The following is a 24,304-nucleotide window of genomic DNA, read 5'->3' as shown; positions in this document are numbered from 1 at the left end:
CTCTGCATATGGATAAACATGTGTTAGATGCGGATAAATGCAAAATGTGAATGATGCTGATGTATGAATGCAATGCACTGTGCCATCCTCCAAGTCATCTGAACATCCACTTCACTGAAGCCCTGGTCTCTGAACTGATCACAACCATCTGAGGGAATACGTAACCATAAATCCAACTCAGGGCTCCGAAATAAACGGAACCGAAGGATATACCACCATCATCACTGGAAAGCCTCTGATCTGATAACCACAAAATCATCTGTACCAACCCAGGGAATCCTGAAATAAACGGATCCCCACTGATAAATACCACGGACAGAACTCCGACGTCTCAGAAATAAATATCCATAAATCCGACTTATAAATAGGACCTCAATCAAGAACTGAACCATTAGTCACCATCAGAACATGCATCTGTAGAAATCAAACCCTCCCCTCACATGTGAATTCTAACAAGGTCATCCTAAGGCGGATAATGATCTCGACAATCGGACAAGATACTCAATGGGTTTGCCCTTTCGGGTGTGCCGCTGCAGCTCTCATAAGATCGTCTAAACCAAAGATCCGGGAAAGAACGGTCACCAAAGTCAACAGCTCAGATGAGGTAACCCAACCAAAGTGGATACTCCACAAAGGAAGAGCTCTCTCAAAAGAACCTCGTCCGACTTGTGGTATGTCACGTCGCCAAAAACATGTTGACCTAACATGAGAGGCAACATGAGACCATGCTAATCCTAGGTGTATACTCGGGCCTGGGTTTTAGCCCCACTCAAAACACCCACCCCAAAATCAGAGGAACCAACCTGTACAAAATCCAGCACAATGATAACATGATGCATGCAAACATCTATGCAAATATATACAATCACTGTATAATAATCATAAATGCCATAAATAAAGCAGCACAAGCAACCAAAACTATCCTAGAGAGCGTTAGGACTGACTCGCTTAGGGAAGATGGACCAGCCAGAGGTCAACCTCTTTAACTCCCCAGCAGAGTCGCCAGCTGTCGCAACACGAAAAACAACCGGCGGGAAAAAGCAAACAAACAGAGCCGCCACCGTGCGTTATTTATCCCAAAGGAGGGAAAGGAAACGCTCGAAGTAAACCTGGAAAGGAAATGGTCTTACGACCGGAGATTGCAAGGATCGGGAGTCGGTTACGCAAGGGGAAGGTATTAGCACCCCTCACGTCCGTCGTACTCGACGGGATCCATGCTCAGAAGAATAAGAAAAGGTTGCTGAATAACTGCTCAAAGAATGCACACACACACACTGGAATAAACAGGCGAAAGAATACGGAAGAAGCGGACTCGGCAAGATGTCGCATCCTGGGCCTACGTAGTTTGTCAGAAACAAACATCAGAGTCGACGTAGTTCGGGGAAACGGGAAACGTGCTCACTAGGATATCGCATCCTATGCCTACGTATCTCATCTGGAATGAGAATCAGAGCTACCGTAGTTCGGCTAACGCACGCCGAAACAAAACACACGCAAAGACGCTGAGACGTCAAAAGAAACTCACAAATGGAAACAGACTGCCAATGGTTGGCCTTACGTCCGACTCCGAACAAAAGAAACACAAACAGGAAACTGAATGCGAATCACTGGGCTTATATCAGACTCCACACAAACACACAACAAACGGGAAACCGAATGCCAATCGTTGGGCTTACATCAGACTCCAAACACACACACAAACGGGAAACAGAATGCCAATTGATGGGCTTACATCAAACTCCAAACACACACACAAAACAGAAGGGTTGAAAAAGAAAAGGGTGGAACACACAACCTAATAGGGAGTCGGGTACTCGGACCTAGTAGTTGTCAAGCAAAACACACGCAAAAAAGAAAAGGGTGGAACACACAGCCTAATAGGGAGTCTGGTACTCGGACCTAGTAGCTGTCAAGCAAAACACACGCAAAAAAAGAAAAGGGTGCCCACACGATCTCCTGCCTACGTACCTCATCTGGTATGAGGATCAGGGCGACGTAGTTCCCCTTAACAGGGGAGAAACTTTCTCCTAACCAGAGACCAAGGGAATAACGGACTAAAAGGGAGACTGACTCGAGCCTAATAGTCATCATGCAAATTATAACCCTAGGTTGAGGTCTCTAACAAGAGTTTGACTCACACAGGCAGTGAGTCAACTCAAGTCTATCTCTACGTACGTTCAACTTCCTCGAAAGTTGATCATACGAATCCTACAGAAAGGAGATGAGAAGCAAAAGCAGATAAACATCAAAAGCAATCATCACACGCTATATGCAAACAAGCGGCTCATTCAAGGTTGGGCTTTAGTCAAGGGGTCATATCAACCTCGACAAACAAGCCAACACTGGAAAGGGTGTCTGAGGCTCTTAACCACTGACATTGACCGTCAGGGTGAGCAGATGAAAGGTAATGAGGGTTGGACCTCATAGCTCTTAACCCAGGTCTGGGTGAGCTCGAATCAATGAAAACGTGGGGGTCCAGAATGAGGGACCCTACTCCACTTGACTGACGCTGTACAAGATCTGGGGACGTGTCCAAGAGCATCAGCACGTAGTGCGAGCATAATGGACGACTCAAACGATTAGCAGGGGACTGGCTACTAGACCCTTCTATCTGCCAATCGCCTCTTCACTTAGGAGGACTTGAAATACATGGCACAAAAGTAAACAATCACAGACATTGCCTCTTAAGGAGGACTTCAGCCAAATGCCTGCCAAACAGAAACGACAGGGCTTCCAGACTACATGAAGTTAGAGGATGATTACCTAGGTGGTATGCCAACCACAAGCAAAGAAAACTCAAGCAATGAGTTAAAGCGGCTAAAGTACCTGTAAGAAAGTCAAACAAGTCAATATTCACATTCAGACAAAATCCAACAGACAGTCAACAGTGTTACAACCAATAAGCACAATGCAAGTCAATCAACTCAAGTGAATTCATCACCAAGGAACCTACAACACAATAAAGGTTAGTGGATAAAGCAAATTTGCATCTCAAGTCATGAGATTGCATCAACCATTAGGACTATAAGCTTGAACCTGAAATGCAAAACTCAAAAGATGAGTACAAACCACTAGCACCAAGGCTAGGGTCAAAGGCAAAGTAAAAAGTCAAAACAGCAACCAATATTCAACATAAAGCACCTTTAAGCAAGTGAGAACATGTCCTAAAAAGGACCAAACTCAAATCCTAAAGCAAATCCGTCTAATGGTCATGCTAAGGCAAAGGCAATTACAAAGCACACAATTGGTCACAAAGAATGAAAATTCCATATTAAAACAGAAATGAATCAATCAATTATGAAAAAAATTATGTGCTATCAACAGGTTAAACACAATCATCATGCCAAAAATTAGAATCAACAGAGCTCAATTGATATGGCAATGAAAATGAACAAGTATGACATCAAATTGTGTGACACACATTGTCACACCATACAATCATGTGTCTAAAACAGAAATTAAAAATGATAAAAATGCACAACCAAGCCTCAAAAATCATGCAACATGTTGGGAATCAGCATACCAAATTTCAAATCAATTGGCCAATGTATGAGCATTTCACAATAGAATGAATGAAGCATGTCATATTTGCATACATGTCCAAATAACAGTCCACAATTCAAAATCCAGAAATGATAAAATCATGAAACCACAACCAAAAAATAGTAGACATCAAGGTGAACATTTGGCAAAAAATTTGGATTGAATTGGATTAATTTTCAATTTGTTATGATTTTTTGAAGTTTGATGAAAATATAATGAAATGATGAATTAGACATGAGAAAAAATGGAGGGAAAAAATAAATGGTGAGGTTAATTTGAAAAAAAGCGCTAGAGGCTGGAATCGAAGTGAGGATGGCGCGATACAAAACGCCGTCGTTTTTGGCGAAGGCATGGAAATTGAAATGAAAATATGGAAGTGCGCTCAGGGAGAATCGAAGCGAGGCATGACGCTGGCCAAAACGGCGCCGTTTTGGTCTCTAAAGCCCTAGGCGCACCAGACGGTGGCGCTACAGTACAGGGCGGTGGTTTCCACCGCCTCCTACCTTGAGACGGTGGTGCTACAGTGCACGCCTAATTTTTTTTTTGCAGATTTTGCTAAAAATTATACCAATGGAAAGGTCTCGTTGTGTACATCACGGATCCACCATCAACTAAGCCTAAATCCACATATATTTCAAGAATCGAAGCAAAACATCTATGAACATCAAAATTCAATTCATCATAACTTCTTCAAATCTCAACCAAATTCAATGAAATTTAGATCAGAATCACCAGCATGGAAAGGCCTATCTAATCATGTGCACAAAGTGGAGAATCATGAGGTTCGAATTCTAACCTATTTGAAGAACAATCAATGGAAACAGTAGATCCAAAACCTTGCAAGTGTTCAAATCTGCTCATCTACTCTGGTTATGAAGTCTTGTGCGTGAATTGATGCTTGAACTGTCCTGGATCTAGCTTAATCTTCAACTTCCATCTTCATGTTCATGTATGGAGTATGCACAATTCTTCACCAATTTCCACAAAAAATGACTGATTCATGCTCCAAATTTCATGAGGATGATGGATCTATCAAGAAAATGTGTGGTTGTGTGGAGAAAATTTGAATTCCAATGAGAGAGAAATTTGGAGGGAAGAGAAAATTCTAGATCTAGAACTTGTGATTATGAACAACTCTGTTATGATTTATCTTATATACCATGTGCTAATTACATTATAATCACAATTAGACATGTACTAATCATAATTAAGGAGATTAGAGGTGTTTGGCAAAAATTGAAAAATGAAGGTGCATGGCTTAAATTGGACGTGAACAGTAGCATGCAATGCCTCACATTCACTCAAAATCACCTAATGAACACAATTGGATTGGAATTATGCTTGTAGCTTGCACCAAATTTAAATTCCCCAATTTCCCTCCAAAATGCACTTGAATTAACACATGGCCATGTGAACCTTTTTCATGCAATGCAATGGTATATTTGGAAAGCATAGGTCAAGACAAGAAATTTGCAAAAAGAGTGGCTTCATTTGGAATTTTGAGTCAAAAGTTATGCCACTTTGAAGTCTCATGCATACTTGGTGATCATTTGCTCATATCTCCTCAACCATTCATCATAAATTCATGATCTTGGACTTTTTGGAAATGGGAGAGAAAGATATTCAACTTTCATGTTGGACAAAAAATTCATTTAAAGCTTCTTTGATGATGTAAAATCAAGTTGAATTTGGACCAAAATCTTTCCATTTTTGGAAACTTTCAATTACATGTCACTTTCCATTTTTGGAAACTTTTGATCTGACCTCAAATTCTTCAAGATAAGTGTTTGTAATGACAAATGAACCTCTTTGGGACATGAATGAAGTGTCTCAAACCATCTCTCCACCTCCTAGCCCTCAGTTGACTTTCTGTTGACTTTTATGGGGCCCAGATGACTTGAAAATGCATTGTGGACTTTGAGCCTCTACCACCTGAGGAAATGGCTCAGAAATGAACCCCTAGCTCCAATAAGCTCTTCCACATAACCATGTGATCTTCATCATCAATAGAATACCTCTTCTCCTTAAACATCCCTGGTTGAAATAATGGCACTGATTAGGGTTGACCAGAGGTCAAAACCCTAATCCAGAGGAATCTAAGCATGAACAATGAACTCCTTGAGGATGACATAACCATGATGATGATGATGTACCCTTTCAATCAAGATAATGCTCAACCTCCTTGAAGAACCAAGAAAACCCTAATTTAAGCACAAATCCTCAGATGGTTGGTGATCAATTCAATAAGACCCTCAGGCTTGAACTATACAACTTCTCCATCTCTGACAAGACCTTAGAGGATGACTTGATTATTATTCACATGATATGCAAAGATGCAATGCCTAATGTCCTAAAACATGAAATGCAATATGCTAAACTAGTCCCAAGAAGAGGAGGGCAAATTTTGAGGTGTTACAACCGGTAGTGAATACTCTTTCCTGGCGATTCTCAGCGAGTCATCCTTGATATGTTCATCTTAACCGATGACGGATGTCCTCTCTGTCAGATCTTTATTATCTCCTCACCCAGTAACAAGTAGTAGATAATAGATTTCTGCTCCTCCTGTGTTGAAGTTTATTTCTTCCCCAGTCGAGTTGAGTGCGCGTTTCCTTAGTGAAATCGCTTTCCCTGCGTGATTCAAGTACTTCAGTTTTATCCTGACTTACTCGTATCCCATGCATATGTTGTTGTTCGCCGACTGAGTCTTTTCCATTTTTATATGGAATTCCTCGAGTCCTCCAACAGTTTTAAGTCGTAGCCTGGCCTACGCATAATTCCTTTATCCCCCAGAGTCTACGTCTCCCCGGTGAGTTTTCCTTACGAAATACATTATACTCCTGCGGACTTTCGGTCTCTCTGATTTCTTTTCCTTTGTGGCAATATTTATCCACAGGGCATTAACTTTTTCATTCATATCATAAGCATCATGAGGTCTCTTGGGGACCAAAATTTGTTCTATATGTTGTTATTTAAGCCCATTCTACTGAGTCGACATGAAGATTTTAACCTTCGCCTCCTCAGTTAGAATGTCCTTAAATAAGGGCAGCTGTAAGACCCCAATTTTGACCCTAAGATCCCTCATGCAATTTCATCATAAGCATCAGCATTGGGATCATACCTTGGCATCCTCCTTACCCCTCTTTCATTGGGTTTATTTTGGGAGAGATCACCAAGCACTATGTGATTGTATCATACTTGTATATTATCATTTTACTAACCAAAATACCAAAAATATGTCTTTGCATTTGCCTAACTCTTTTGTAGGTAAGGCATGATCCCATTGATTTATCAAGTTCATATCTAGGGTTTGAGACCCTCATGACAAAGAGCACAACCATGAATTGATCCAAGAATGGTTATGAGCATCATATATGAGTTCCATTGATCTCTACATGTTATATTGATCAAGCATTCTTCAAGAGTTTGAGGGTGATTTGCCTTGGAAACCCTAATTTAACTAGGTATCTTGAGTAACTTCTCCAACAAGCTATCTCACCAATTGATTAAATTTCTCAAGGGACACTTCAAAATTAATCATATTATGCACATATGATCTACCATGAGCCTAGAAAGTCAAGAGAATTGAAGGTTAGCAAGTTGGTTGATGGTGGTTGGCTAGATGAATTCATCTAATCAAAACTGGGTCTCCCTAGGCCCTATCTCCTACAATTTTCACCATATGAAAATGATTCCAAGATAAAAGTTACTCTAAATGACATCCCGAGCAACTTTCATGTTGAGAACTAGAGCTAGTTTTGCTTGGAAAGTCATTTTCTATGTTGAAACATTATAGGTCATTTTGTCTAAACCCTAATTTGAAAGTCAACTTCCCAAGGCCATAACTTTCTCAATTTTTATGAGATGAAAGATTTACAAGTTGCACAATCAAATTCAAGATGTCTACTTCAACTTTTATGTTTGGAGTGAAAGCTAATTCAACGTTTATGAGCATATGATATAAGGATACATTATAGGTCATTTTTGACCTATACCATTGAACAAGTGATTTTTCCAAACTTCAAAAATACATAACTCTATCATTCTAAATCCCAATGACATGAAATTGGTGACCATTTTGAATGTATTTGAAAGATATACAACTTTTATGAAGACACTTTTCTCATTTGAAGCTCACATAAAAATTTAAGTAAAGTGGAATATTGAGATATATGGCTTGACACTTAGAAAAATTTTCAACATGTTGAAATTTCCAAACTTCCGCCTCAAAATTCTCCATGTTCCAAACTCCAAATGAAAAATTGTTGAACATCAAACTTGTTCCCCTTGATCCAAGCATTCCATAGAACCCAAGTTATTTTTGATGAAGATTGTTAGGTCTGCGCATGGCTTTAACAGGGTTTCATCATTGGAAAGAATCAAATGTACAAACTTCATTCAAACTTCAATTTGAATCATTTTGGACCTTAATGCATTGCATCATGGGCCTATACATGCCCATGCACTCGTGCCATTCACATTGCCATTTTTTGACAGATTTTGAAGTGTGCAAATATCATTCCCTTTGGATATAAATAGAAGGCTTATGAGATCATTTGAATCACACCTTGCGCGCTATCTTTTCCCCCCAATTCAAACCCTTTCATTCTAAAGGAAAACCTCAGAAATTTTAATTTGAAATTTGAGTTTGAATCTCAACTGTTGGAGATTCAAGAACTCCAGGATCCATAGCCTTGAAACCTCTCCAATCACTTCCTGTTAGCTTCTCAAGTGTGATCAGATCGTGTTTGAAGCAAGCAATCTCAAGTTCTGCATATCATTGAAGGTAATTTTCAGAAAACTTCATCTCTTCGATTCTCACTCAATTCTACTCAATTCTCTTGGATCTTTCGTTGTCTGAAGTCCTACCAATGTAGGCAAGAAGATTGAGTTTCTTAGAGGTCAAATCAAAGTAACTCAGTTGACACACCTCAAAATTCAACTCCTCATATCTTTTTATATATTTGGAGTTAGTTGAAATTGAGGTCAGATTCGTGCTCTACGCCATTTTTTCTTTTAAATCATGTCCTCTCTTTTTTTTGGTGATGGTTGAGGGTGGACCAGTCCGGTGGGGTCCACCGGAGAAGAAGACCAGAGTTACAGCTCCGGCGGTGCGTTGGCACGTCTCCCTGCCATAGGATCCATCCAATTTGTTTTAATCCTGAGTGCTCATTGTGATTACCATCCCTGCAGCACGCTGACTCGTGTGTTTGGTGGAACGCGCGTTTCAGGCCACTTGATCTGCCACCTCAATTAATGAGGGAGATCAAGTGGCTCACGTTTTTTTTGATATTTTCTGATTTTCTTTTATTCCTTGTATTTTCATTAATTCATATTAATTTTAATATTGATCCAAAATATATGAGAGTTTCACCAAATAATTTCAAATAATTTCCTCTTTCATATTTTGAATTAAAATTATTTTTTGGGTCATTATTAATATTTTTCATGATTTAATTGATTTTGTGTTTGTTTTTAATTGTTTAAAAATACTTTTAAGTCTTTAAAAATTCTATAAAAAAATCTCCAAGGTCCTTTGACCTTTTTTGACCTATGATAAATCTCTTGGCCATTTCTTTGGTGTTTTGATGAGGTTTTAGGAATTTGACAAACCATATTTAATTTAAATGTATTATTTTAGTCTTTTTAATTTGAATAAATGTCAATTATTTGTGTTGACCAATTGTGATGACTTATTTGAGTTTGACTCTTGTCGTTGGGCCTTGGTCAAGGTTGATTTGACTTTGTCAAGTTAATATCATTGGATTTAGGGGATTGATGGAATGTACATTCCATCTCTCAAAATAAATGGATGATATTAATTTGTTAAAAGTCCTCCTTTGACCAATTTGAGTTTTGATCCATTCCCCTCCCTCTTCATCTCATTCCCATTATTTATGCATTCATTTCATTTGGCCTATGATATCTCAAAGTCATAAGGCTAGTTGATTGAAAAATCAACATAAGTATGGATGAGATTAGGCCACCTCTTTTGCATATTCTTTTTGTGTGTGGTATGTTTCATGAGCATAGTCCATTATATTATGTCTCTAACATGCATTAACACCAAAATTCTATTGTCCGGCCTCAAATAGTTGTGACTTCTACATAAGTCAAATTACGATTGCTTAACATAGCGCTAAACTTGTGACTTCTACATAAGGCATATCATTCTAGTTAGTGAGATTGTAAGCCTCCCCTCTTTCATGATATTGTGTGGAAACTTGGCCTTTTTTCCTTCCTTTGGAAGATGTCTTGGTTCAAGGATCCATGCTTGTGATAAGTGAGTTGAGTGTTCTCCAAAGAATGACTAAATATAAAAAGCTAAAGTAAAACAATACTAACTTCTAACTCATTAACAACTAACATTTAATTTCAAGTCCTTTATTTTAATGCACTTTAATTTTCAAGTTCTATTCATTTTCCATTATTCATACCATTCTAATTGTTTATGTTAATGCAATTTTCACTTTGTCCACTTGGACCATATTGTGTGATATATTCCATTTTGTGTATGCTTTGTTTGTTTGTGTGGTCTTTGACCATTAATGTACATAATAACAATAAAAATCCTAAAAAACTTTTTGTGTGGACTGTTGACTTGATCACGGACAAATGGACTTAGAACTTAGGCAACATTCCTATGCTAAAGGACTTGGACAATGCCAACTTTTTGTGAAACCAAGTGCTTACAATCTGAAACTTCATCTGATACATCTTTGAAGATCCCTTTGAGTTCATCTGCAACATGATCATTGTGAAGCTGTTATTTTGAACCTGTGACTTGTGGATTTCATCTGTTACATGGGCTATCTTTAAGAAGATCATGGAGTGACTAAGCTTGGATGTGGCTATCTTTATTTGATGCCTTTCTCTTCAAGATTGATATAATTATGCATTTGTGTGTTGCTTGATTCTAAATATCCAAGAGAATTTGGGTTCCTATTGACATTCTTGTCTATTGGATTGCTACCCATTGGTCAGATCTTTTCAACCCTTAACTTTTAATTTTGTGCATAGGATTAGTCTCTTCATCTCCTCCCCATTTCTTTAATTTCAAAATCTCTCCCTCATTTTTAAAATTTTCTTTGTTTGAACTAGTTTTGTTCTATACTTTGACTACTTTGCAAAAGATAGAAACTTTGGTCTTATGCAATTGAATTTTCACACTTCCATTTCTTAATCAAACTTGTAAATAGACTTAATTATACTTGACTTAAACCTTCAAAAAACCAAAAATAACTAACTCATTCAAACCATTTTTGGGCCTCTGTGCCTTTCAAACTTAATTTTTGTTAAAAGTAATACATCCACTTTGAAATTTGTATCACGAACTACGAGGTTTTGATCCCTTATTTTTATGTTGGTACGTAGGCACAAGTCGAAGGTCTTGTCAAACACAAAAATATAATTAATGAATTCTTTTCTCATCCTCCCATTCTATTTGTTTGTAAACATCATTTTGTACCAAATACATATGCCCACAAAAAGGGCTTCCTAGGAGTACCTATGACACTTTGGGTGTTAATACCTTCCCTCTGTGTAACCAACCCCCTTACCTGTAATCTCTGACATTTTATTAGTTTTGATTTGAAAACTTCTTACTTTTAGGTTTTGGTCGTACTTTTTCCCTTTTCCCTTGGAAACAATAAAAGCGCGGTGGCGACTCTTGTTATTTGATGTCTAGCTTATCCATAGCTTGATGATCATGAATTTACCGCTAAAGAAACGCTTGAGGAAATGAAGGAAATCTTTTTTGCAGGCAAAAGATGAAGGAGATGGTTCAAATCTGAGGTTGAAAAACGATGAAGGAAAGGTTGTAGAAAATTGAGCACGGTGAGGAGGATGAATTTGATTCTTATTTCACTAATTTATAATTTGTTTTTTCAGTATCCAAAATGTTTTTTAATATTTTCAAAATTAAAATATCCAGGCGGGAATTAAAATATTTGAAAATACTGACATGTATCCAAATAGTACATGCCACGTCATTAATGAATTGTCATATAATCAAAATTGGATAGGGATCAAGCAAATCCAAACGCATTCAAATTTCAGGGACCAAAATCGCAAATTTTGTAATAGGGGGACCAATTGTTTAAAACACCCAAACTAGGGGGACCAAAAGTGCATTTAAGCCTAAAAATTATTAAATGGATTAAATTTTTTCATGGTTCATCTTTTAAACCTTACACGTCATCACTTTGACTTCTTAAACTTAAATATTTAATCCATGAATAGTAATGTATCCACGATGAATATGTTCCTACACATAATTTATGTTCACAGTAGCGCTTTAGAGGATGATGGTGTTTAGTCAAAATCATCGTCTTTCGCCCCGGTAAGGAAAAATCTACCTTTAAACACATTGGCGCTCAAGTCAATAGGTGTCATGAGTGTGAGTTTTTTTAGCGTTACAATAGTCTGCACTACTACCATTGTTAGGATTTATAGTTGTGGTTTAGCTTCTTGAGGTCCTATAACTTTATTGAGGACATATGTCATATGATATTTTAAATTCTTGTCATCTGGCAGTCTACAAGGATCAGTCACCCTTTATCAAGTGTGTCTCTATGGTGTGTACATCTTCTAATCCACCAAGCTTCCTAGGGCTTGGGTGAGTTGATTATCCATGAAATAAGCATTTTCCCAAACTGAAATAGTAACCCCCTAATCCTTTAGCTGGAAGAGTCATATTGATGGCTTTATTCCAATGTTTCCTCGAGTTTGTAGATGACTGATTATGAGCATGTTGTTGGGATTACCATCAAATAAACCTGTTGATTTGTCCAATAACAAAATTGACTTGTAAACACAATCATTTTGGCATTGATGTGTTTTTTATTGGTCCGGGGAGTATGCTCTCAGTCATTAAATGTGATTTTGAACCTCATTGGTTATGATTTATACATGATCCCTTATTTTGGTATTTTAGTGTTGTTTTCTTTCGTGCATTTTTGTGTGTCTACTCATAAAAACAATCATGGTCAAATGTTTCTATAATCTACCCCTTCTCTAGTTGAAAAACACAAAAGGGGTGGATCTATTATGAGGGAAGTTCATATCAGTGGTGGCTAGCCAATGGAGTGTGGCCCATGAGTCATCTTAGTCATTTTTTTATATTCGTCATTTCCTCCCTGAGGTATACTATGCATTGATGTTTAGCCTATATGAGAATTTTTGTTATGCCTTCTCTCTCAACCAAGTGTAGGAGCTTGAAGGAGGGGTTGACTTACCAAAGATGAGGAACAAGATTCTCACTCAACCAAGTGTACAAGATTAGAATGGGAAATTGATTTAGTGAAGTTTAGGGAAAATATTCTCACTCAACCAAGCATGGGAACTTTAAAAGAAAATCCGACTTTCTGAAATTGAGGTTTGAGATTCTCACTCAACTAAACGTGGAAGCTTGACGGGAGAATCCAACTTGTTGAAGTAGAGGATTAAGATTCTCACTCAATAAAGTGTGGAAACTTAGAAGGGAAATCTGACTTGCTGAATTTTAGGGCCTAGATTCTCACTCAACCAAGCATGAGAGCTTGGAAGGATAATTTGACTTGTTGAAGTTGATTAGATAAATCCCTCTTGGTGGAGTATATGGATCATAATTCTTTGTATAAGGTCCTTGAGAAATTAGTTTCCTTGACATATCCTACATAACAAAACCAAAACCAAAAGACAATAAACTCCAAGAAAGTGTTAGGTTTAATACCCTTTTTAGTCCTGTATGTTAACCTCGAGATTTATTTTGGTCCCTTAACTTAAAAAAATGTACATATCAATCCCTTAAATTTTCAAAATGTATCATGTTAGTCCTTTTCGTCTAATTAGCAACGAATTTAACGATAAGTTTTTTAGTTTTTATGTCGCTAACTAGAAGAAAAGGACTAACATGGTACATTTCGAAGAGTTGAGCAGGAAAAAAAGCAAGTGGGGGAAAGAATCTCCCAAGGGTAATGCAAAGAGAAAGTAAACATATGAGTGGAAGAAATAAGAAGAAAGAAAGCTAAGGAAGGCCAAAAGGAAGTTTGTATAAAAGAGGTAAAATGTTACAAATCATGGGAAAATGTGAGAACAATAATCAAACGGTGCAAATGACTCCTCGAGGACAAAAATGTACTTAAGTGCACTGAAATGGTATAGGCAGATGCTTCACTCCCTAGTTTGCTCATGTAGAGCCACACATAAGGTATTTAGTGAAACATTTCAATGATTTAACAAGAACTTAATGAGGATCTTCTCGGAACCTTTCCACTCTTCCATGTAAGAGTGTAGATATAAATGTGCATGTCCCTATTTGAAGACTTCCCATGTCTCACATCATGGCAAGCTTAGGCAAAACTGATTCGGAACGGACCCAAGTCCCAAAAAGGATTTCAAGCCCAATCTCAACTATCCTATAAATATCCCATTCCGCACTATTACAAGTATGACTTTCATTTTTCAAATTTTCACCACACCTTCAGTGATTCCATAAACTAACTCGGTTGTTAAGGTGTTAACCTTGCAGATCCACCTTTGCCACTGCAGCGGAGCTATGAGCACCATTTCCACCGGGACGTGCTTCATCAATTCAAGTTCCCCAATGGAACATTATCATTGGTTGTTTAATGTGAAGTTTATTCCTTGTGTTAGAATGTATAATTCTTTACATTTAATTCATGCATACATAACCTGTAAGCACAATACAATCACATCCATATTACTAAGAAAAAAGTTATCATTCTTTGTTTCTCTAGTTGTCTCATCCAAATAGTTATGGTTACCTTAATGCGTAAAATTTACTTTGCAAAGAGCAGTTGAAACTAGACTTTTGAGACGTGCAATTCACGGGTCTATTACATTTTATGATATTATGAAAATCGTTAACTAAATTCTAAGATTAAATAATGTTATCTTAAAATCTACGTTACTGTGTAGAAATTTACATTTATGGTAAAAATAAATAAGAAGAAAACAAAATTAAAATATAATATCATCATTATTTATGTCATAAATTCCAAAAAACTTCTACACATTTGAAGTTAAATTAGTTCATTCATTATCTTCATCAATTATCAAGAATGTCAATCATCCTCTTGAAGTGACTCTTGAAATTGCAACATATAATTAACCGTGTGAGAATAACAAAGAAGGAATATATATTCCAACATGCTTAAGTGATTGACTTTTAATTTTATTAATAGTCATTGCAAAAGAAATAGTCAACGAAAATTTTCTTCGTTGAATTTTGAAAGGAAAATTTTCTTCAGATGGTGTTAAGGACAATTGGGGTATAAAAACCTTATATGTGATATTACTCCTTGAAATCACCTTTCCTTTAACAACATATTTTCACATCTTTGTAATTATCAGACAAGTTTGTTACATAGTTCTGAAGAGCGGTCTATATTTCTTAATAATAATACTGATACCATGATCAATACATTTTCATGCACATTCTTTCACTATTATATTGCAACAATTCTATAGTGTCTTTTTTTATTTATAATATTTTCATGTGTTTCCTTAGTTTAGTTTATTGTTACATTTATTTTAATTTCGTATGGTATTTTCTGAATAAACAGTTGTTTATTATCTCTCACTTCGCAGGTCAAAACTCTGGCTACAAGAATTATATTGACGCGTTCTAATAAGTGTTGGAAAGATGAGAGGATAATCTAAAAGTTTCATCTTGAAGTAAGAAGCAGATTTGGAGTGTAGAAGACTCGAACAAATCGTTTTAGTTTCAAACTTTAGAAAATAATTAGTTTTGAGTCGACTTTTATGTTTTTCGACCTAGTTGGGATTAGAATCGAATTTCTTGTTTCCTTTAAACTAAAGAAGACGTGGCTACTGTTGATATACATTATTCACTATTCACAAAATTACTAGCTTTGTACGATTTTCATGAAGAACTAACCCCTAAGGTGAATTCTACTTATTAGGGGTTCCACCGCTTTGAGGTTATTTTAATTCCAATTCAATTTTGATTTATGTTCAATTATGCCTATGTATTTGTTTGCTTCATTTGATCGCTTTCGTTTTCTTAATTCGATTGCTACTCATAGGATATAATTGTTTAAATTTGATTGCATACATGTTCCAAATTTTAATCGCGTGTTAACTTAGCTTATATGTTAGCTTTGCCTCATCTTTAAACGGTTATGCTTAATGTGGTAAACAGGAAGATAACTCACATGATATTGATAACGCTTGTCTATATGATTTTATTTTGAATAGAATCGAAGCTGCTTAGGGGATTGGATTTACAATAGCCAATGACAAGTCGGAACCCAAATTAGTATGATTAGCCATTTTAGCTTATTCATAATCAAATCATTTTTACTGTTATTTTATTCGAAATCTAAACCTTAAAACCCCCATCATTTTCAGTTGGTAAAATTTAATACATGAGTCCTTGTGATACGACTCTCGAGTGTCGCTTCCCTAAACTACAGTTTTAAATTACTCGTTTTCTACCCGTGCGCGACAAAGAATCAAATTGACGTCGTTGTCGGGGAATCTTGTCAAATTTTACCATTATTAGAGTCTTAGGTGTTCGTCCTTGCGTTTTGGCCCCTCAATCTTGGTATTTTGGTCAATTCGCGTGTATTCGTCACACCCGATTTTAGAAAAACCATCCCGGAATCAAAAAATTTCCATGCAAATTTAGTATAAAAAAAGCAGGAGTCAAAATCTCCTACTGTTCGAAAGAGTTATGAGACACCACCCTCAAAACCCCAAATTCATCATTTTTCTATTTTTTATGATTTTTTTCTATTTTCATAGTTCCAGAAAATTCTGAAAAAAATCTTAAAATTCTTAATTGATTTAATTAGAACAATTTTCATGTTTTTGTATTATTTTTCCTATTCTCTTTTGTTGTTTTTCAATTGTTTATGCTTAATAGGGTCATTGTCAGTATTTTTCTAATTATTGATGCATCGTTGAATTAGTTATGGCTACTAGGTCAGCCTGTTCTGACTTGTTTGATTTTGATCCTGAAGTTGAAAGAACCTTGCACGTATGCCATAAAGTAAATCAGGCCAGCACTAGCTCACCACCCATTAGCGATACCGATTATGACTTTGTGTTTTCTCATTCTTAATTTGATTATGATTTTGAGTTTAACATGGTTGATCAAAGAATATAATTCAAATGGATACCCCTAATGTGAATTATAATGCTTTATCTGTTGAATATCTTGTTGTTGTACCTTTCAAATTGAAATCTGGTTTAATACGCTTGTTGACAAGGTTTAATGGTCTTGCAGGTTAGGATCCGCATAAGCATCTGAAGGAATTCTAGGTTGTATTCTCTACACCTTTGAGACCTAAAGGAATCACAAAGGTTCGTATCAAGCTCAGAGCATTTCCATTCTCACTTCAAGGAGCTGCAAAAAATTGGTTGTATTATCTTGAGCCGAATTCTGTCACAAGATGGAATGATCTAAAAAGAGTGTCCCTAGAAAGGTTTTTCCCTACCTTAAGAGTTGCTTCAATCAGAAAAGATATATGTGGTATTATACAGGTTGACATGGAGTCATTGGCTGAATATTGGGGGAGATTCAAATAGTTAGTGTTGAATTGTCCTCAACACCAGATTTCTACATAATTGCTAATTCAGTACTTTTATGAAGGTTTGTTACCTATGGGTAGAAATATCTTGGATGCTGCTAGTGGAGGAGCCCTTGTTGATAAGAGCCCACTGCAACTAAGTCCCTAATCGAAAGCATGTCACTCAACTCACAACAACTCACAACCAGAAGCAACTATGTGGTTCTAACAAAAAGAGTGCATGAAATCCAAGCTTCTTCTTTCAACAAGGCTTTAGAAACCAGAATTGATGAGCTTACTTCATTGGTGAGAAAATTAGCAGTAGGAAAAACTCAATCTGAAAGATTATGTGGCATTTGCACCTCTCCTGAACACCCAACAGATACTTGTCCTACCTTAAAAGAGGGTGTAAATTCTGATTTGCTTCAAGTATACGCATCAAACATCTACAACCCTCAAATAAACAACCAGTACATGTAAAACAACACTCATGACCTATACACTAATAGGTACCATCCCAACTGGAGAAACCATCCAAACCTTCGTTATGGGAATCCATTCACACAACAACCTAGTCAACAACAGTTGATGCTACCGTTGCCATCACCATAAAACACCCCACAAGTAACCACATATGGACCTCTTGGGACTTCACTAGAGGACCTTGTCAAGTAAATGGCTGTAAATAGTCTCCAATTTTAGCAGTGAACATATTCTAGTATTCAGAACTTGCAGACACATATTGGACAATTTGCCACTTCAATGAATGTCATGCAGCAAGTTCAAGGATCAAACCAACTACCTACCCAAACAATAGTGAATCCAAATGGCTCTAATATGAGTGTAATTTCTTTGATATTTGGAAAGATTATTAAACCAGCCCCAGAAAAAAATAACAAAGTTGTTGAGCCCATACCTAAACCTGATTCTGATGTTGTGGTTGAAGTTGAAAAAGAGAAAGAGTATGTACCACCAATTCCTTTCCCACATATATCAATGAAAAATAAAAAGTTGTATGAGGAAGATAAGGATAAAGAGATATTGGACATATTCAGAAAGGTAGTGGTAAACATTCCACTTCTTGATATGATAAAGTAAATTCTAAAATATGTCAAGTTTCTTAAAGACTTATGCATTCATAAGAGGATGATTGAAGGGGAATGAGAGGGTGAATGTGGGAATAAATGTTTATGCCTTCATTCAACCTAAAGCACCTAAAAAAGATACAATTGAGCAAAATGTTTCAGCTCTCACCCAGGTCATGCCCCAAAAGTGCAAGGATTCTAGAACTTTTGATATTCCATGCACCATTAGGGATAGTAAATTAGAAAATTGCATGCTAGATTTATGAACCTCTATTAATTTTATGCCTACTTATGTTTATAATAATCCTGATCTTGGTCCTTTGCATATTAAAGGCTTAACCATTTAGTTGGAAATAGGAGCAATGTCCGCCCTGCTGGAGTAGTAGAAGATATATTTGTTCAAGTTAATGACTTGATTTTTCTTGCTGATTTTTACATTATGGACATGGAGGGAGAAACTAAGTCAAGCAGGTCACCCATCATTTTAGGTGGGTCATTCATGAAAACAACAAAAAACAAAAATTAATGTTGACAATGGAATAATTTCTATGGAGTTTGGTGATATCATTGTTAAATTTAACATTTTTAATGATATGAAACACCCCATGGAAGAACGTTATGTTTTTCACATTGAGTTGCTTTCTGATTTAGTTGATGATACTTATTCTGGATTGTTATCTTATTTTCCATCATTATCAGGCTTTGATGATACATACTCTTATGATTCATGTATTGACACTAACCTTTGCTTTATTTATGTTGAGATTAATGTTGACTTGCAGGTTAATGTTTTTAATGCAGATGAATTTATACATGAAGTTGTTTATGCAACTGAAGCTCTCAACATTTTGGCTGCCCCAACCTCACCATCCATTGAACAACCTCCTTGCTTAGAGCTTAAACCACTTCCTGACAATATGAAATATGCTTAATTAGATAGGAATGAAAAGTTGCAGGTAATAACTTCTTCTAACCTTAATCTTGATTGATATATTTTTTTGCATGTTTTGAAGAAGTATAAGAAGACGATCAGATGGATCTTAGCTGACATACCCGATATTAGCCATTCCATGTGTGTGCATCAGATTCTACTTAAAGAGGGAGTTAAGATAGTGAGGCATCCCCAAAGGAGACTTAATCCTTTAATTCTTGATGTTATGAAGAAAGAGGTAACCAAGTTGTTGCAAGCACGTATCATATATCCTATCTCTGACAGTAATTGGGTAAGTCCAGTGCAGGTTGTACATAAGAAATATGGACTCACAATTGTCAAAAATGAAAAGAATGAACTTGTTCTCACTAGATTTCAGAACAGTTAGAGAGTTTGTATTGACTACAGAAGATTAAACCATGCAACTACAAAGGATCATTTTCCTTTATCATTCATTGATCAGATACTTGAACAGTTGGCTGGTAAAACGCATTATTATTTTCTTGATGGTTTTCAGGTAATTTTTAGATCCATATTGCACCAGAGGATCAAGAAAAGACAACTTTCATGTGCCCATTCGGTACATTTTCTTACAGGAGGATTCCTTTTGGTTTGTGCAATGCTCCTGGCACGTTCCAAGGATGCATGATTACTATTTTTGCTGAATGTATTGTAAATTGCATGGAAGTGTTTATGGATAATTTCACTATTTATGGTTCTTCATTTGATGCATGTTTGAACAGTTTAAATATGGTTTTAGAGAGATGCGTCGAAACTGATCTTGTTTTGAATTATCAAAAATTTCATTTTATGGTTGAACATGGAATTATTTTGGGTTACATAATTGCTGAAAAAGGAATTTCAGTAGATCCTGCTAAGATTAATGTGATTTCTACATTGTCTTACCTATCTTGCATTCATGAGATTCATTCTTTTCTTGGTCATGCAGGTTTTTACAGACGCTTCATAAAGGATTTTAGCAAGATAGCTCTTCTATTGTCAAACGTGTTGAAAAATGACGTCACTTTCAACTTTGATGACAATTGTAAAAAGACGTTTGACTTCTTGAAGAAGGAATTGACCTCTACTCCCATCATCCAGCCACCTGACAGGATCCTCCCTTTTGAATATATGTGTGATGCATCTAACTATGTAGTGGGGAGGTCATTTCACAAAGGGTGTACAACGATGTCCATGTTATTCATTATGCTTCTAGGACTCTGGATTTTGCACAAGCTAATTACATCACCATTGGAAAAGAACTTCTAGCTATTGTTTCTGCTTTTCATAAATTCATATCATGATTTTTAGGTTCCAAGGTAGTTATTTTTAATGACCATGCAACTTTAAAGTACTTTTTCAAGAAACCTGAAGCAAATTCGAGATTAATTTGGTGGATGTTTTTGCTCCAAGGGTTTAATGTGGAGATTAAAGATAAAAGTGGAGCTGAGAATTTAGTGGTTGGTCACTTAAGCAAAATAGAGAGAGATGAAGATCCCTTTCCCATTCATGATGATTTTCTTGATGAGCAAATTCTAGAATTATGTGAGGTAACTCCTTGGGATTCTGATTTAGTTAACTATCTTGTTGCTAAAGATTTTTCTACTGGTGCATCTAGGATACAAATTCACAAACTCAAAAGTGATGCAAAATATTATGTGTGGGATGATCCATATCTGTGGAAATTTGGTAGTGATCAGGTTATTAGGAGGTGTGTCCCCGACTATAAGATTTAATATATTTTACATATTTCTCATGCTTCTCAAGTAGGGGGCACTTTGGTCCTCAAAGGACTGCAAGAAAAGTCCTAGACTTAGTTTTCTATTGGCCCACTATTTTTAAATATGCTTATGATATTTACCGCACTTGTAAAGAGTGTCAGATAGCAGGTATAACCATCACTCATAAGAGTGAAATGCCTCAACAATCTATGCTTTTATGTGAGTTGTTTGATGTATGGGGAATCGACTTTATGGGTCCTTTTCCTATATCTTTTTGTTTTATTTACATCTTGCTAACTATTGATTAAGTTTCAAAGTGGGTTGAAGAAATCCCCACTAGGACTAATGATTCTAAAGTTGTTGCAGATTTTGTCAGGTCCAATATCTTTTGCAGGTTTGTAATACTTCACGCTATCATAAGTGACCAAGGCACTCATTTCTGTAACTGTACCATGGAAGCTTTGCTCCGAAAGTATAGAATTGCGCACAGGGTCTCTATTGCATATCACCCCTAAACTAATAGGTAAGCTGAGACCTCAAACAAGGAAATTAAATAGATTTTAGGAAAGTTGGTGCAACCAAATAAGAAGGATTGGAGTCGCCGTCTAGAAGATGCACTTTGAGCTCAAAGAACAACTTTCAATACACCAATAGGGATGTCACCTCCCTATAGAAATTGAGCACAATCTTATTGGATGGTCAAAAGTTGTAATTTGGAAATGCAAAAAGCAGGTATGGAAAGAAAACTCCAATTACAGTAGCTTGAAGAGCTTGGGCTAGAGGCCTATGAAATCTCTAGAATTTATAAAGAGAAAACTAAGCACTGCCATAATAAGATGATTTCTAGGAAAGAATTCTCTATTGGCCAAAAATTCTTACTGTTTAACTCCCGCTTAAAAGTTATGGGTGGGAAACTTCGATCCAAGTGGATTGACCCCTTTGTTGTTACTAATGTTTCCCTCATGGTGCAGTAGAAATAAAAGTGCAGGTACTAATAAGGTTTTCAAAGTTAACAGGCAGCGCCTGAAGCTATTCCATGAAAGTTCGGTGCCTAAAGATGCAACCATATAATAGCTTTCCTTGGAAAAGCCCACATATACTACAACTTGATCAGGGTGTCGTTCTTCCTTTCTCTCCCTCTTATTTTATATTTATGTTCTTTCATTGAGGACAATGTATGTCTTAAGTGTAGGGAGGGAACCATCTACTTTTTTTTCTTCCATTTAGGTTTCCTTGTTTTTGTTTATGTTCTTAAATAAATAAAAATGCATGCTTTTTAATTTGTTTCTGGGTTGCAAATATTGTATGAGTAATTTCTCTATTCTTTTGATTAAAGACTTTTGGTGTGATGTGATTGATTTATTGTGCATTCTTAGTAAGATAGGTAGGACTAAACTCTGAATTGTGCATCATTTATGGTAGATCAGTTGAGTCTAATAATGGATAATATTAAAAAATTCATCTTTTTCTTTCTTGTGTGTTTCACTCATGTTTGTTAGTCTCTAGAACTTGAATTGACTCTTGTTGAAGCTTTTAATTTCTTGTGCACATTGAATGATAAAGGCAACTTATTTTTGTTTTATTTATTTATTTAGCTAGTTAATCAAAAGGCCAACCCTAAATATATCATCTCTTGTTTGAAAACCCCTTGAGCTTACTATCCCATTATTTGTTTAAAACTCATTACAAGTCAAAAAGTGAAAAATAATGGTATCACCTTATTTAAAGGGTTGAAGGAGTCTTGTTTAGAGTTGTGCAAGGTTAAATTATTATAGTTGCGAGACTTCAAAAGTTGGCAGAAAAGAAAAGAAAAAAACTGAAAAAAAGAAAAGAAGGATGACAATACATATTCCTTCCGGAAAAAAAATGAAAAAAATGAGAAAAGAGAGAAATAGCTGCAAGGTTGTTATTTGAAAATGAATGAAGTTTTTGATAGTTCAACTCCCGCAGTTTCTTTCATTTTTCTTTTGACCCAACCTACCCTTACCTTGGTCAAGTTACAACCCGAATAAAAGTCTTTTTGATCTTTGTGTGCATGTATTTCAATTGTGGATGCTAGAGTATTTTCAAGCTTATGATAGTACTAATTTTCATGATGTGTTTTGAGTGTAAATAGTAACCTAAACACTTGAAGTTGAGTTAATTTTATCATGTGAGGATCTTGCTGCTTTTGATGTACTCTTTGGTAAATTACCTTCTTACTTTCTTTGAATGTCATTGAATTTTACTCATCATCACCATATTTCGTGAAGATTGGGATGAGGATTTTACTTGCACCCATGTGATTTTGAAATTCTTTGGATTTGCATGCTCTATTTTATTACTATTTTTCTGTTTTAAATTTTAACTTTAGAATTTTACTCGGAGTGCAAAACTTTAAGTGTGGGGGAATTTGATCAATGCATTTTTATGCACATTCTTTCACTATTGTGTTGCAACAATTCTAGAGTGTATTTTATTATTTCTAATATTTTAATGTGTTTCCTTAACTTAGTGTATTGGTACATTTATTTTAATTTTGTATGGTATCTTTTCAATAAATTGCTATTTACACCCTCTCGCTTCACAGATCATAGCTTGGGCTACGATAATCGGACTGACGCGCTCTAATACAAGTTGAAAAGGTGGGAGAATAAGCTAAAAAATTCATATTGAAGTTAGAAGCATATTCGAGTATAGAAGACTCGAATAAATCATTTTTGTTTTTGACTTTAGAAAATAATTAGTTTTGGGCCAGTTTTTATGTTTTCCGACCCGGATGGGATTAGAACATGAATTCCTTATTTCCTTTAACCTAATGTAGTCGCGGCTACTTTTGATACACCTGATTCACTATTCACGAAATTCCTAGCTTTGTACGATTTTCATGGAGAACTAATCCCTAAAGACAATTCTGCTGATTAGGGGTTCCACCGCTTTGAGGTTATTTTAATTCCAATTCAATTTTGATTTTTGTTCAATTATGCCTATGTATTTGTTTGCTTAATTCAATCGCTTTAGTTTGATTAATTCAATTGCTACTCATAGGATAAAATTAATTAAATTCAATTGTATGCATGTTCCTAATTTTAATTGCGTGTTAACTTAGCTTATATGTTAGTTTCGCCTAATCTTTAAACGGTCACGCATAATGCGGTAAGCATGAACATGATTCACATGATATTAATAGCGCTTGTATAATTGATTTCATATTCGAGTAGAATCGAAGCCGCTTAGGGAATTGGATTTACAATAGCCAATGATAAGTCGGAACCCAAATCAGTAGGATTAGCCGTTTTAGCTTATTCGGTAATCAAATCCTTTTTACTGTTATTTTATTCGAAACCTAAACCTTAAAACCCCCATTGCTTCCAGGTGGTAAAATTCAATACAAGAGTCACTGTGATAGGACTCTCGACTATCGCTTCCCTAAACTACCGTTTTTAATTACTCGTTTTTGACTCGTGCCCGACAGCGGATCATACCCCCAACTTTAAATTTCAACTTGTG

This window comes from Lathyrus oleraceus, chromosome 2 (assembly GCF_024323335.1).
Source record: "Lathyrus oleraceus cultivar Zhongwan6 chromosome 2, CAAS_Psat_ZW6_1.0, whole genome shotgun sequence".
Taxonomy (NCBI): Eukaryota; Viridiplantae; Streptophyta; class Magnoliopsida; order Fabales; family Fabaceae; genus Lathyrus; species Lathyrus oleraceus.
This window is presented reverse-complemented; position numbering follows the sequence as displayed.